The following is a 14662-nucleotide window of genomic DNA, read 5'->3' on the forward strand; positions in this document are numbered from 1 at the left end:
TATTTGCCGGGAGCCAGAGAGTGAGAGAGCAAGCCGCTCTCCCAATCACATTTGGTAATAAATTATTAGTTCCGCTGCTTTCGCTCCCATAAGCTCAAAATAGCTGCCTTTTTTGAGCAGCCGGCAGCCGGCGCGGGCTGAGTTCAATGGCAGCAAACTCCTGAAGGGTGCTTGACTATCATTATGGCCCTTTCAAGGTGCCTGTGCGCTGCCAAGCCAGCCAGGAGTTTAACTGACGCCGCTGAACCTGCACACGCTCTACGTCTCCTGGCAACCTTTCCCGGGTGCCAGGTGGAGCCTGCCTGTAGGGGCTCTGGCAATTTCTACCAAGTGAGCTGGCCTTGCTGGTGGAAGGGCAAGGAAGGGAGAGGAGCTCCCATCAGCCTTTCTCTCCCTCCCTCCCTGCATCCCCTGATTTATGGGCTGCTTCTCCCTCTACTCGCAGCACGCTTACCTTGCTGCTCTTTGCGAGAGACTATAAATCTCTCTGCACACCTGCTGCCGCTGCCAGGTAATTGGTGTATCCTTCAGATGCCAGGGCTCCAGAGAGCCTGACCTGCCATATTTTATGAAGCAGGGCAGGGGGGGAGGCAGAAGAGAGGTTTAGGTTAGCGCTGGGCTTGGCATGAATTCAGGACGCCAGGTGGCACAGACCAGTGCTATATTTGAAAATAAAATCTGGGGAAGAAGTCTTGGTTTTAAGCTATCCTTCCAGACCAGAAGCCCTATATTCCAGACTTCAGGGGATGACTGTCCTTAGAGGGGTGGCAAGTGAGCTCTGTGCATGTTTTGATGCCCTTTTTGTACTTTTATGACTCCTGGCACTTGAAACTGATTCTTAGGCTAGGTTTTGCTTCAGCTTAAGCCTTGTTCACTTATTCTCCTACATCTTCCTAAGCTATTTATCTATCTATCTATATACACATATTTCTTCCTCCTACCCTTTTAAAAATAAGAAATAGTAGCCCAGTCTGTTTAAGGGGTGTCAAGGCCAAGCAAGATGTACACATTGTTAGCCTTCCCCCCCAAAAAAGTAAATTAAGGGTATGTCTTGATTGGGATTGTGGCATGGGGAGGAGAGCTGGGGGCTTTAATACTTTTACCACCACCCCACAGCATTCTAAAACAGAGACCAACAAGGAACTTTCTATCCCAATGCTAATAGCAGACACAAGACCTCTGATCTAGTTTGGGATTGCAGCTGTGAGGGCAAAGGGTTAAATCCCCCTATATTCCAGTCTTCCAATACAGATTCTGTCCCCTGCCCCACAGTTTTCAATTTACTTTTGTAAACCATTCATGTTGCTATTACTGGTGTGAAATTGTATTGCACTTAGTTTCGTCCTTTGTGCTATTGAGGCCTAAAAGCTGGTCAAGGTTGAAAAGCAGAGTTGTTTGCAAAGAGCCAGGAAAGACCTTCAGTTTTGGTTGGACTTGGTAGCCAACTGTTGCTTCTGGAAGCCAATAAGGTCTGGCCTTCTCCCTTGCTCTCCCTACCCTGAGATGTGAAGGTTTTTTTTTGGGGGGGGAAATAACACAGGGAGGAGTTGATGTGAGGGTACTCCTCTCCACATCACAACCTGGATGAGGAGGTTTGTAACAGTGTGTGGGGGCCCCTGGTGTTGGTGTGGCTGCCTGCCTGCATTCCATATGGAGGAGCCGCCACAGTGAGGTTCTGCTTGTCTAGAGCACAGGCCCAGGCCCAGCTTATGTAGTGTGTGGGCCCTATGCTAATTGTCCCAGTATGAAGCTTGAAGGCAACTCTACCATTGGTGAACTGGGAGCACAGTTCCTATAGTTGGACTCTCTAGACCAGGCATCCCCAAACTTTGGCCCTCCAGATGTTTTGGACTACAATTCCCATCTTCCCTGACCACTGGTCTTGTTAGCTGGGGATCGTGGGAGTTGTAGGCCAAAATATCTGGAGGGCCACAGTTTGGGGATGCCTGCTCTAGACACAGGAGTTTACGAAACTCTGGTCCATGAGCTTCATTCAGGCGGTCCACAACCTGTCTGTAAAAATGCAATTAAAAACCATGCACCTAGCACAGCACATTACAATTGTTACTACAAGCAGAAAAATTATTAAGAGCTCCACCAAGACCTTCATCAATATTTTAAATGATCCATAAAAAAAAAGTTTGGGAACCACTGCACTATTGCTTCCTTGCAGGCTCCTTCCTGATTCAGAAGCATTTTACAGACAGACAGAGAGATGTTCCAGAATGGGAGCATCAGAATGGGAGCAACAGAGGAGAGAGTCCCCATTCTGTGCCAGACATTTACTTTTAAAAAATCCATTCACTCTGTTGTGTACTGTTTGAATGGCATCACATCTAGCTTGGCTCAGAGACTCACAGCCTAGAGTGGGCCTCTACTATGATGGATAGAAGAATAAAAGAGTCACCTGGTTCTTCAGAGCAGCTGGCTCCTTGGGTACCAGGATGTCTGCCTTGGTGGGTGAGCAGAGCAACAGCTGGCCGGTTGCTGCCTCCTAGTGGCTGCTTTAGCGAATGCAGCTTCTCTGACCCATGAGTACATCCTGGGTGGGTGGGGGATGTTGTTAGTGCTCAGCTCTTTGGAGCCCTTCAAAACAATTCAAACAAAAGCACTTGAAACCAACAGAGAACAAGCAACTGTGACATTTGGAGCATTTGGCTAGGGCCAGAAGGCCACAGAGACTTCGATCTCCACTTCCATGCATTAGTCTCTCCGGATGAATTTATGTAAACCAGGATTGAGCATGGGTGCCTTAAGCAGAGACCTGGTTGTTACAGATGACTCCAACCAATGAGCCAAGCCACATGCAGCAAAATACAGAGGCTTTGCTCACTACAGACTTCTGGTGTTTGGGGGAGGGGCATACCATGGCTGGTGCTTGCCTTGATACTTGGCTTGTGAGTTTTCCGGAGGCATCTGGCTAGCCATCTTGAGAAACAGGAGGCCAGAGTAGGCAGATCTTTGGGCTGATCTAGCAAGGACTCTTAGGTAAGCTGAACTAGGGGGGGGGACTGTTCCCAGCCACAAATATTACAACCAGTGATTTACACAGACATGTTATGTCACTTTGATATCTCTCCACTCAGTGACCTGCAGCTGAATGTGAGAACTGCCTCCAGTATGAGAAGCAGTTTGATGTTTTCAGTGAAACTTTTGCATGTGCCAATAGCAGCTCTATGCCCTGTAGTGAGTGAGCAATAAACATGGAATCTGTATCTGGACACCTGTTGAGCCTCTGTAGCAGGAAACTTTGTTGGGACCCAGGGGAAGGGCGGTAACTCAGTGGCAGAGCACCTGCTTTACATTCAGGTTGCCCCAGGTTCAATCCCCAGCATCTCCAGATAGGGCTGGGAGAAAATCCTGCGTGAAACCCTGGAGAGTTTCTGCCAGTTAGTGTACAGTCAACACTGAACTGGTTAGAGTAGTAGCTGGGCTATGTATAGCACAGCTTCCTATTTTCCTTATATTGTTTTGCCATAGGTCAGTGGCAGAGCACCTGCCTTACATGCAGAAGGTTCCTGGTTCAATTCCTAGTGTCTCCCGGTTGGGCAGGGAACATCCCATCTAAAACCATGGAGAGCCACTGCAAGTCAGTGCAGACAACACTGAGCCAGATGGACTAATGGCAGCTTTCTGTGTTCCTCTCCTCCCCACCCCCTGCAAGAAAACACATACATTCTTACTTCCCTCTAGGAATTCTCTGCTTCTTCCATGTCCTCCTGAGGCGGTGGAAGCGCCTCTGCTTTTGCTGCTTTGATCCCAAGAGGGACCCACCTTCTTCACCCGCAGACCTGCGCTCCACTGCCCTGCATATGAGTTCAGCCTAAGCAGTTCTTCAGAGGCAAGGGGATTTGGGTATAAGATGCACGTTTCAGTCTGCCTTTGTCCTCGCCTGCTGCTTGCCTGTTTTGGTTTATTTCCAAACCCCCTTCGAAACGCACATGCAACCCACCCACCAGCTCACTCTGCAGGCAGACAGGTTCTGCTTTTGCTGCTCTGGGCAGCTCCCCCTTGCCAGAAACCCGCCACCATCATCAGCAACAGATGGGGAGAGGATGGCAGGTTCCCAGCTCTCGGTTTCCCGCCGAGGGCAAAGACACGGGGCGTGTGTGGCGCCTGCCTCAGCAGCAGTGCCAGGCAAGTGCTGACAAACACGCTTGGGGCTCCTCAAAGGCCCGGCTGTCGGGTGGGGTGTGTGTGTCTTGGAGTAGAACACACCTGCGCCAGGCACAGCAATGCCAAGGGAGCTAACTGCCTGTCGGGCGCTGCCAGTGGCGTAGAGAGAGCCTCCAGGAACGAGACGATGCCCCGAAGCAGAGGAACTGTAAGATGAAGGTTTTCTCATTCATGCGTCTGCAGCCTGCAACAATCCTGTTTGCATCTTTAGACGCTTGAGACAAGATCCCAGGAGCTGTTCGAGTCTATGAGAATTCTGGGACCTACAGCTCTCAGGGCTTGTATAGGAGTCCATTGTAGTATATTGTACTCTTAATCTCTGCCTTTGGCATTTTTCATGAGTTGGTAAGGTGATGAACACCTGGCTTCCCCCCTTGACTCCCTCATACCCACCACCTTAGGGGCACAGAAATGGAGCTTGAGGTTGTGTTTCATACCAAGAGGTTTCCCCTGTCTCTATCTCTGTCTGTCTGTCTGTCTCTCTGTCTGTCACACACACATTATCTTACACTCTATATTCAATACAGTATGCCTGAAGAAGCAACCCCACTTGCCCCTTCTTGGGCAAGATCTCTCCTCTTCCGGGAGGGGAGACTTTGCAGGCGGGACCCGCTCCTCGAGGCAAGCAGGGGTGTGTGTATCGGCCCCCTGCTGCAACGTATCCCTGCTGCTGCGCCAAGCCTCTGGCTGGCCAATAGGGCCGCCCTGAGGGCGGGGCTTACAGCCATTTAAAAAGTGGTGCGGCAGCATTGGAATCTTCCTCTCTCTGCTGCATCCCGAGTATACCTTGTTGCTGAGGTCCTTTACTTTTCCTAGCAGGAAGCTATTATCCTACATCTTGGTGATGGTTGTGGTGAGATACGCATACTGCTACCTTGTGTGTGTGTGTGCGTGTGTGTGTGTGTGCGTGTGTGTGTGTGTGTGCGCGCGCTTGTAGGCACTGATTTTTCTTGAAAATCCATTCAATTCATAATATTTAAGCATACAGTGGTACATACTGTATATTTCTTGCTTTCTTGCTTCATCTCTCCTGCTTATTGTAGGGAACAATCAGCTTTCTGTAGCTTAAATATTTGTGTAAGTTAGTTTGTCGTTTACATATTATTTTAAGTCGCTTTGAGACTTCTTTGCAAAAAGTGATGAACAAAGCCAATAAACAAATCAACTTCACTGGATTAATACCAAATTACAGTTGCATCACTCTTCGTGTGTGTGTGTGTGTACGCACACGTTTCCACTTAATTGGTTTTGAAAACCTGCCTTGAAGGAAAGTTCTGTTTAACTAGCAGGCTCCTGGGTTTTGGCAATCACCTAGTCCACAGACCTGGGTTAAAATGCCCATTTAGGGCTCCTCCAGATGACCTGTTTATAAAGCATTCATCCTGTTTTGCTTGCACAAAATTTACATGGAAATTAAATCGTATTTGGTATTCATTGAACATTCGTTCTGATTTGTTTGCTGGGCAGTTATACCACAACAGATATTCATTGGAGGGCTGCAATGGTTCAGAATACCAGTTGCTGGAAACCCCAGGAGAGGAGAGTGCTCTTATGCTCAAATCCTGCTTGCAAGTTTCCCAGAGGCAATTGGTTGAGCACTGAGAGAACAGGATGCTGGACTAAATGGGCCATTGTTCTTACTTCTTGCCGGGTGTTTACACATCTTCTCATGAATCATTTGTTCATCTTACACTTTTCAGTGCATTTCCCCATCACTTTCCCAACCCACAAAAGTCCATGTGTCGGGTTAGAGCAGTGGTGGGAAAACGGTAGCACTCCAGATGTTGCTGGACTACAAATCCCATCATCCCTGACTATTTGCCATGTTGGCTGGAGTGTGTGTGGAGGCCCACAGAAGTTCCTCATCCCTTCCCTAGCACCACAGAGAGCTTTAATCCACTTTTAAATGAATAAACCTACATTTCCAGTATGTGCTTGAATCTCTCCTGACAATGTAGAGGCACCCTTAGCCATGAAACTCAAATGTGTGGCCTTAGGCTAAGAGGTGATGCCTGGCCTCAGTCAGCTCCCAGAATGATGACAGCAATGATGATGACTTATACTTGTAAGTCGCTTTTTTCACAAGGTAAACTCAAAGTGACTTGCAGAAGCAAGCACTGAAAACAAAGATAAAAACAACCTAAAATGGTCACCTATAATATGTATGAAAAAGATGGTTCTTGTGAGATTAATATGACAGTGTAAGGGTAGAGGAGAACTTTTGTAGGCTACCTTGAGCGCCTTAAAAGGAACAGTAGGATACAGGTGTAACTTGTGGTTAAGATTCTTTAGGAGGCATTTTTCAGATGGAGGTTTTTAGCTGCAGGGCTGCTGTGATGAGCTTGTGACAAACATTTACCGGCAATTTAACATACAGTAGTTTCTTTTGGAGGGGGTAAGACGCCCTGTGGGTCTGCTGCTAGACCCCAAAAGACATGGGTTTATAACTTCAGTAAATAAATAGCTGGCTTGGCTAGCTGAAATCCCGGCTCTGGAAGGGCTCAGATACCTCTGGAGTTGGCAAGTGCACAAAAGTGGCAAAAAGAAATCTTGTTTGGGTTGTGTTAGGGGTCACAAAAGATTGCTACCTGGGAAGGGACCGTGGCTGAGGGCTTTGTGTCCAGAAGATCCCAGGTCCAGACCCTTTGTATACCCAGTTAAAAGGATCAGGTACAGGTGGTGGGGAACACTTTGCTCTGCCGGAGACCTTGAAAAGCTGTGACCAGCTGGAGAACAAGACAGTCCTGGGTTAGCTATGCAAATAGGCTGATATAAGGCAGCTTCCTGCATTCCTGTACACACAGTGGTACCTCTACTTACGAATGGAGCTCCGTCTGCCATCTTGGATGCAGTTTAGATAGGATTTTTTCTACTTCGAATTTTTAGATAGGGTTGCTTCGACTTACGAATTTTTTCTCCCAATGCATTCCTATGGGATTCGACTTACAATTTTTTTTCGACTTACGAATGTGCGTTCAGAACGCATTAAATTCGTAAGTAGAGGTACCACTGTATGTGTTTTATTTAGAGGTCTTGCTGGTCGCTGTGTAAATTCAACAGAATGGCAATGTGATGACAGAGGGCTGTCACCTCTTTCTGTCCTGTGCCTCCACAAAGGGTCAGGTGGAAGTTGTTTTCTCAGAAGTGCACTTCAGCACTGTGGAGAAGTTCATCTGTTGGATTTCTGACTGCTGTGCAGCTGCTCAGGGCCCAGGAAACCTTCCAGAAAAGGGAGAGAGGGGGGGAGGGAGGGGGGAGGGAGAGGAGGCCAGCATTGTCTAACTGCTGCAGAGGAGGTCACCCCCTTTTTTTTTCCTTCCCAGGACTGTCAGCACAGGAAAGAACAGGAGTGGGTGGGAGGGGTGGAATTATCTGGCACCCCGGGGTGTGTGTTGCAGCATCAGCAGGTGGTTTTTGGCAGGGGACACAAGCAGGAAATCCCGCCCTCTTCTGTGTGGGCCGCCTCTGCCAAAAGAGAGAGAAAGAGAGGTGCCGGAGAATGATTCTGATTCCATTGGTTGTGAGGGGAAATTCTGGGCTGCTGCTTGCTTTTTGAAGGTGAGTTTGAATGGAGAGTCCCCTTTTGTTTTTGCCAGGTGCCTCCCCCCACTCTCTTCTTTGGGAGCCCAGAGGCTTCATTTTCATTTTTGCAAAACATCTAGCCTCCACCACAAATAAAACATGCTCAGGAAACAGCACTGTTTCCACACAGTGCTTGAGTGTGTTTTAAGAAAGGCAGTGGTCAGCGTCTTAAGGGGGTGCACACTCTTTATATCAGGGTGGGCAGGTGGGTTGGAACCTCTCTTGGTGACTCACAGCAAAGGTTTCTGACACCCAAATAGTTTTGACAACAAATCAACTTTTTCCACCTAAATTAAGCTGTCGAAATGAAGAAAGCCATCCAGGAGCAGGCTTTGGTGTGAAAGGAAATGTGAGCTGAGCTCAGTTCTAGTACTGAAAACACATTTATAGGCTCAGGACTGCTATGGGGATCTTTATTTCTAACTGTATGTCTTCAGCACCCAGCTCTGGTTGATAGATTGAGAAGCAGGGTGCCTAGTAAGAGACAGCAGCGATCCAGCAACCCTAAATTTACCTACTCCTGTTGTATTGTTCAGAAGTCACCTTCCATGATTGAACACTGTCTGGTACTGAAATTAGAAACCCTGTGTTAGGGGTGGACTGGGGAGATGGGCAATGTCCTATAACTATTGTTTGCTAGAACCATTTACAAGTGTAGCTGGGATGCAGGTGGCGCTGTGGTCTAAACCACTGAGCCTCTTGGGCTTGGCAATTGGAAGGTCAGGAGTTTGAATATGCATGATGGGGTGAGCTCCCATTGCTCTGTTCCAAGATAGGCCAACCTAGCAGTTCAAAAGCACACCAGTGCAAGTAGATAACTACCATAGGTAGCAGGAAAGTAAATGGCGTTTCTGTGCGCTCTGGTTTCCGTCACAGTGTTCCGTTGCGCCAGAAGCAGTTTAGTCATGCTGACCACATGACCCGGAAAGCTGTTTGTGGACAAACTCTGGCTCCTTCGGCCTAAGCGAGATGAGCACTGCACCCCATAGTCACCTTTGACTGGACTTAACCATCCAGGGGTCCTTTACCTTTAACCTTTACAAGTCTAGCAATCCTTTGCATTTTGCAAGGCTGCATTTATTGAGAGTACGGGGCGCACGCAGTGTAGGGCAGTTTGGCGGGAAACCTTAAATGACATGGGGAATCTTGGGGTTTGATCTGAAGTGAGAAGGGTATGATTGCTTCAGGAGTCCCCTGGGTCAGTTTGGGTCAGTCTCGACAAGCTCTGAAAATGTTTTTGAAATAATAATCTAGACATACTGCCAAAACAAAGAGCTCTCAGCCTTGGACAGAAAAACACCTGTGTGTGTGTGTTTTGCTGTGTATGTTAGAGAAGGAAAGTTGAGGGCGGGGTGTGGTTTTCCTGGAAATGCATCTGTTTGCATGTCAGTTGCGGACAGTTTAATGAAGAGACTGCATCTGTTGGGACAGAAAAACAAAGGGCAGGAGAAGATGTTGAACCTAATTGGCTCATGAGAGAGAACCGTGGAGTACCTCTTAGGGCGCCTCCAGAGAGCAGACTAAGACACAGTGCTAAAACCCCTTGCTAGCCCCACAGTCATCAACACTTGTAGGGTGCAAACTGCCCAGCAGGCATTGTGGACTGCAGATATTGGACATGTTTTTGGTACCATGCCCGTCTCTTCCTTTAAGAATCATTACCCAGGTGGAACTTTGCATAGGACGAAAGAATCACTGGAGCAGAATAACCTTTCCCCTAACCAGCTGTGCTTGCTAGGTCAGGGCACAGTGCAATAAGAGGCAGCTCAGCTCCTCTTCATGCTTTGCAACATGTTACGGTAAATTCAGTTTGCAAGTGGAGTAGGATAGATCTGGACTTGCTGGATAACACTGCTCTAAGGTCCTAGCCAAACAACTTTTGCAAGACTGTAGAATGTTCTTATTCCACTGAAAAAGAGCTGCGTCTGGACAGACCTTTTGTTAGAGCAAGCCAATCAGGGCAAAAGTGGCCCCAGCTGGCTATTTTGCTTGCCCAGTGGGTCCTGGGCAACCTGCTACAACCCATTTAGCCAAATAAAACCCACCAGCATCCTAGTGTGGCCTACTGGATACTTGTTGACTTCCCTACCTGGCATTGGTTGTTCCAGAGAGGTGCCAAAAATAGGATTGTTGAACTCTTAGGAGATATTCGTATGTGTCAGGTGGATGGCTGCATTTGCCTTAATTGTGTTGGGGTTGGGGGAATAGAACACTTGGAAACATAACCAAAGTCCAATGTGGGGGTGGGCAGGAACCCAAAGGCACCTTCCATCCCTTGCAAGTTGAGACCTGCGTGAACGCAGAGCCCCCTAACCCAGCACTTTCCCCCTCTCTCACCCCCATTGAATTATCCCACCCCAATTTGAGAAGAGACGTGTGTATGGCTTTCGGGTTTCTTTGTTTTCTTGCTTCTTGTATTTCTTACCCACCTCTCTCTCATAATATCCTAGGACAGGATGCATAAATACATAAAATATAAATACATTGAAATAAATAAATAAAATACAACTACAAAATAAATGAATATTCAGCAAACCATAAAACCACCACAATAAAAGTATGAAGCAGATACAGCTTGTAATGAGAAATCCTCATCACGAGCCACACACCGTGGACCTCTGAATACCTGTTGCTGGGAATCACAAGTGGGGAGAGTTTCTGTGGCAGTCAGATCCTGTTTCTGGGCATTCCATTTAGGGCATGTGGTTGGTGGTTGTGAGAACAGGATGCTGCACTACTACCATAGATGGTCCTTTGGCCTGAGCCAGCAGGACTCTACTTATGCTCTTAAGCAATGCCTTGCCTGCTGGTTGCCTTACCCAAACTAGCAATGGAGATGTTCCTTCAGATGTGCCCATCTGTTGCTGCTGCAGTCCACACACTTAATTTTTTTATTTAACAAGATCTTGCACAATTGGCTGCATGAATCTCTGAATGGTCTGCTGCTGTTTCGTGAGTGGTTTGGGCTGGGCTTCCCCAAGCCCAATAGCCTTTTTTTTTAATGAACATAAAGGAATACGAGGAACACTGTCTTAGTATGTCACAAGTTGTGCAGTCCTGTTTGAAGTGAGAAATCAGCCAGGCTGAGCAATCCATGGCTTGTCCCCTTCCCGTTTGGCAAAGCTGCCTCCTGCCCAGCCAGCTACAGCTGCCTTTTGACCTGCAGGAGCATCTGGGAGTCACAAGGGAAGGTTTTGGCTGTCACTTCTGATGCCCCTCGCAGATGGCTGGAGGGCAGTCCAGGTCAAAGCCTCCATCCTGGACTGTAACCAGACACTCAGGCATGACTTCCAGGTCTCTTGGAAGACAGACCTGGAAGGCAGAAAAGAAAGATGCCTCCCATCAGTCCAATGTCTGGTAAATCTACAAAATATTTATTGCTTTAAAACTCATAAGGCTATATATATATATATATTATCTTACTGCATGTTACTGCTTAACTGAAGCCACGAGGCAGCTGCTTTGCTGGCACTTTGGAGTGGTGGGGGTGGTGGCAGTGGCTACGTCCTTGCCAGCTCTATACTTGCAGCTCCCAGTGATCGGGAACACAATGCAAGTGTGAACTGTTTGGGGGTGAATTTAGAGAATCCTGCCTGTGCTGGGTTGTGGGATTTGCTGGCTTTGGGGTCTCTGGAGTTCTGGTGGTTTAAGATACTATGAAGACATTGCATTGCTATTTGAATTTGTAGCTTATTTCAGTTGTTGTTGTTGTTGTTGTTGTTGTTTATTACCATCAATATTTATTATTATTCTAGTTGTTGGAGAGTTCTGTGTAACTCAGAAGCTTGTGCACCAAGCACCATTAAAGAAACAATGATGTACTGTATCTCTCTTGTACTGAGTCCAAGGTGCCTATACATTTTTAAAGAATTATATCTAGGTGGAGTCTGTGGCACCTATTTTCTCCTACATCAAGCTCGGGTGTGAAGGGAGTCCTGTTTCTGTATGGTTCCAGCCTCCCTTTCAGGATGGATAAACTCTATGATGCTTTGCTGAGAAGTGTCTGTCCCACATTCTGTTGTATGAAGCAAGTTTGGCGCTGAGGGGGGGGGAGCCACACTGGCCACATCCTTCTGTCAGAGAGGACAGGATTAGCTCCAAAAGCCCAAAACTATCAGGACCATCTCAACTCCTGTTATGCTTAAAACATGGATTTTCCGTGGGCAAGCGAAACTAAACTCTTGTTGGCCCAACCCTGCTTTGGTTAGACACTCTTCCAGTGATAAACCTGCCATAATATCCTAATGCAAATGAATCCTGTGAAGCAGAATATGAAATAAAATACCTCTGAGGATGTGCAGAGGGCCTTTTCTCTGCCCTTTAAGCAATCCTTGCTCCTCTGTGCTGAGGATTGGTTGTGTGTAGAACTTGCAGGTGGGTGAGTGTTAGGCTCCATCTCTACCTTCTCTCTCTTTTTATGAATTATTCACTGCCTTGGGATCATAGTTGTAAAACGGCTGTGTCTGTATAAAACACACACTCCTCCTCACTCTCACTCTCTTTAAAAAGCTTTGCCTAACTCTCAGTCCCCACAGCCTCAGCTGATCTCCATGCATTCTTCCTGGGTGGCTTAATTGAATGGGCATGATTCGATTAGCCCACAGAGCACTCTCACCACACTGCCTTTTTGGAGGTGGGTGTCTCTCTGGCAGATTAATTGAATTCTGTTCCTTGAGAGGGGCTGGGCTTGTGCATGCTGGATCAGGGGAAGGGAGGGAAGGAGGGGGAGCTAGCCCTGCAGCCTCAAGCAGTTAAGTGCTGTTCCTGCTTGAGATAACGCTGCAGGGGAAAGAGCTTCTGTTATTTGGTTGAGAGGGTGGGGGAGAAAGGCGGCCAGGCTAGCAGCAGAAAGAATGGAAATTGGCAGGCTGGCCTTCAAACAGCAGGGAAGGCCTCCCACAAAGCTGGTCCTTGGCTGATGGAAAGGATGTGCAACAGGGAAGAGGCGGGGGCAGGGAGAGGGGTGGTGTTCTGCTGGTCCCAGAGAACAGGTGAGAGCAAAAACTAGGTAAGTGGATGCCTTTTATTAGAATTAGATTCTTAGGTGGTGTGAAAGGAGACAAGCTTTTTGAGTTACACTTAAATCTTCGTCTGGGCTTCTGTCCCTGCCTGTGACAGATAGAGAACAAAGTGCAAAGTGGCTCAACTAGTGCAAGCACTTCTGCTTTGGTTCCCAAACATGAGGTTGTAGCCAGTCCTAGCCCTACCCAGAGTAGACCTTTTAAGGTCAATGGACACACCAAACATAGGTTCATTCATTTTAGTGTCTCTGCTCTGAGTATATCTTAGTTGAATACAGCCCTTAGTTCCCTGGGCCAGGTTTTGGGATTGGTGAATTAGGTTTTGGGGACACACACACACACACACACACACTTTGTAGATTGAGAACTCAGCTGTGCTACAAAATGGAGTGTTTACCTTCAAGGAAAGATGGTCAACATTTGGGACCTTCATGAAATACAATTCTCCACCACTGTCCCACCCAGCAGAATTCTAAGGTCTGTTAGGTAAAGGTAAAGGGACCCCTGACTATTAGGTCCAGTCGTGACCGACTCTGGGGTTGCGGTGCTCATTTCGCATTATTGGCCAAGGGAGCCGCTGTACAGCTTCCAGGTCATGTGGCCAGCATGACAAAGCCACTTCTGGTGAACCAGAGCAGTGCATGGAACTGCCATTTACCTTCCCGCCAGAGTGGTACCTATTTATCTACTTGCACTTGACGTGCTATCAAACTGCTAGGTTGGCAGGAGCTGGGACTGAGCAACAGGAGCTCACCCCGTCGCGGGGATTCGAACCGCCAACCTTCTGATCGGCAAGCCCTGGGCTCTGTGGTTTAACCCACAGTGCCACCCATAAAGGTCTGTTATGGGCATTTAAAAAAATAAACTTCATCCCAGGAAAGTCTAAAATGGTACATTTAAAAAGAAATCGTAACTATAGCAGTGAACACTGTTAAGTGCCAGTGGCATAAATTAAAAGCTTTCTATGATTTTGTTTGCCAAAAAAGGATATTTCTCAAAACTTTTTATGCATCGGGGGAATCTTATGAAGCAGTAGGCAGGGAAGAATCATAGAACAATATTGGGGAAGGGAAGAAATAATGCAGGCAAGAGAAAAATGGGGAGGAGGCAGTGAGGAAGCCTGGAAGAGATGCTAATAACCAACAAAATTCTATCTGATGCCCACCCTACTATGTGTTTCACCTGACAGCTATATCTTTAGCAGAAATTGCTGTTTCATTTTCAGCAATTGAGAGCTAGTATCTTAAGCCTTTTAAAATAAAAACCTTTAGAAGTCATGCCCCAAATGTTATTGCCTGGATATAGCCCTGCAGATCCCTTCTCCCCACCTTGCCAGTCTGTGTCTGATGCATCCCACTGTTTCTGTTTGTTCACCTTTCCTCCCTTTTCCTGGATTCTCAGCTGTGCTTTCCCCCTCCGTTTCCATGGGCATCTCATAACATGTTTCCACTTACACACCGTGACAGCTTCAATTTCTGCACCTGGAGGACATTCTGAGATAGATAGTTTATCTGATGAAAGGGCTTTGTTCTGGATCCTTAGGATACCTACAGGGGAGAGAATGGGTCCTGCTTGATTTTCTGAAACTAAAAAGAAGCAGCACCTAGTTCAGCAGGCTACTCACTCTCTTTACCTTCTTGGGTGCAGCTGTTTCTGGGGTGGAGTGCAGCAGCAGTTTAACAAGCCCACAGTACAGAAAAAGAGGAATCTCAGTTGGCAAATGTAGCGCCATTGCCTGAGAGCTGGTTTTGACACCTCTTGGTCTAAGGCAGGGGTCAGCAAACTTTTTCAGCAGGGGGCCGGTCCATTGTCCCCCAGACCTTGGGGGGGGCGGACTCTATGTTGAAAAAAAATATGAACGAATTCCTATGCCCCACAAATAA

The 14662-nt window shown here is 47.3% G+C and overlaps 1 protein-coding gene across 6 annotated transcripts in view; it reads left to right on the forward strand.

Annotated features, from left to right (window-relative positions):
- Positions 1-14662, forward strand: part of GSE1 (Gse1 coiled-coil protein) — a 391224-nt gene that overhangs the window by 320262 nt on the left and 56300 nt on the right. Inside the window, exon 1 of one of the 6 annotated variants that reach the window (XM_035120008.2) lies at positions 7512-7734. The exons of the other annotated variants lie outside the window; for them this stretch is intronic. The gene's annotated coding sequence lies outside the window, so the exon portion shown is untranslated. Of the gene's footprint in view, positions 1-7511; positions 7735-14662 lie in introns of those variants that run through there. 6 annotated transcript variants of the gene reach the window in all.

This window comes from Zootoca vivipara, chromosome 6 (assembly GCF_963506605.1).
Source record: "Zootoca vivipara chromosome 6, rZooViv1.1, whole genome shotgun sequence".
NCBI lineage: Eukaryota > Metazoa > Chordata > Lepidosauria > Squamata > Lacertidae > Zootoca > Zootoca vivipara.